At 45.3% G+C, this 1392-nt stretch overlaps 1 non-coding gene across 1 annotated transcript; it reads left to right on the top strand.

The window, feature by feature from the left end:
- The first annotated feature begins 1101 nt into the window (after window positions 1-1101).
- Window positions 1102-1175, top strand: TRNAM-CAU (transfer RNA methionine (anticodon CAU)). The gene has a single exon. It is a non-coding gene; the product is annotated as a tRNA-Met (tRNA).
- The last annotated feature ends 217 nt before the right edge of the window (window positions 1176-1392 follow it).

Raw genomic sequence — 1392 nt, forward strand, 5'->3', positions numbered from 1 at the left:
TGATATATGAAGCAGGGAAGGCTAAAAGGAAGGCTCAATCCTCGCTGTCCGAACCGGGAGTCAATACTACCTTGCGCCGGTCAGATTTAACAAGCCATTTGTTAAAACAAAGGTGCGAAGCCGCCATCCAAGACAATGAGTAAGTGACTGCTGAAATGGTGGTAGTTAGTTATATATGAGCATGTGGTAGTTTAGGTTCAGTATGGCGTAATGACATATATAATGATAGTGACTTCCTAGCTAGAGAGAGAGAAGTATGAAGTGACTCCGTCGATGGCGGCCCTCTCCCTCTCCCTTATGGTCGAGCACCTAAAGGTCCTCTCCCATTGGTCGAGCCTGCTTCCGCATCCTCTCCTTAACAGTCGAGCCTGCTTACGCATCCTTATGGTCGAGCACCTAAAGGTGATGGCGGCCTTAACAGTCAAGCCTGCTTACGCATCCTCTCCCTTGGGGTCGAGTACCTAAAGGTCTTCTCCCGTTGGTCGAGCCTGCTTCCGCATCCTCTCCTTAACAGTCGAGCCTGCTTACGCATCCTTATCAGTCGAGCCCCCTCTCCTTATTAGTCGAGTGTGCTAATGCACCCTAAAGGGACGGAGTCACTCACTATTCATATGGTGAGGGTCCTCTCCCTATGGTCGAGCGCCTCCGGTCCTGAGTGAGTGGATCCAGTCGGTTGCAAGAAAGAGTCTCATTCAGAGAGAGAAGAAGAGACAAGCACTGGAACGGAAATATCATTTAATTCGTCAATCTTTGGAGGAAAAAAGCAAAGTGTCATCATTGGATGACAAATGGGAAATTCATAGAAAATTGCAATCTTCACCACGTAATAGTGCACCTACACGTCTCCATCGACGTTGTTCTTCGACTGGAAGACCTAGAGCCAACTATCGAGACTTTGGATTGTCCGGACACATACTCCGTGAGATGGCCCACACATGTTTATTGCCCGAGATAAAAAAATCGAGTTGGTAGGAAAAGAAAAAAGTAATTGAAAATTCTTGTGATAATGGGATATAGTACCCCTATCCCTATATAGGGATAGGGGTACTATATCCCATTATTGTTTTGTGTACCCATTCTGATTATGATATAAATCAATGGTGCGGAGTAGAGTAGTCTGGTAGCTCGCAAGGCTCATAACCTTGAGGTCACGGGTTCAAATCCTGTCTCCGCCAGACCAGAACATACGAAGTATTTTGGTCCGGAAAGGATTGCTCTCTCACTTATCAATTTATAATTGAATTATAAGTGAGGAAAAGAAACGATCAATACATGAACTATTCTTTTTTCATATTCCATGTGAAGGGTGGGTAGCGGGGATCGAACCCGCATCTTCTCCTTGGCAAAGAGAAATTTTACCATTCAACCATACCCGCATTTCAATTATATGAA

The sequence above is a fragment of the Pinus tabuliformis genome, chromosome 5_1, assembly GCF_031772625.1.
Source record: "Pinus tabuliformis cultivar Carrire ecotype Pingquan chromosome 5_1, CPIR1, whole genome shotgun sequence".
Classification (NCBI taxonomy): domain Eukaryota; kingdom Viridiplantae; phylum Streptophyta; class Pinopsida; order Pinales; family Pinaceae; genus Pinus; species Pinus tabuliformis.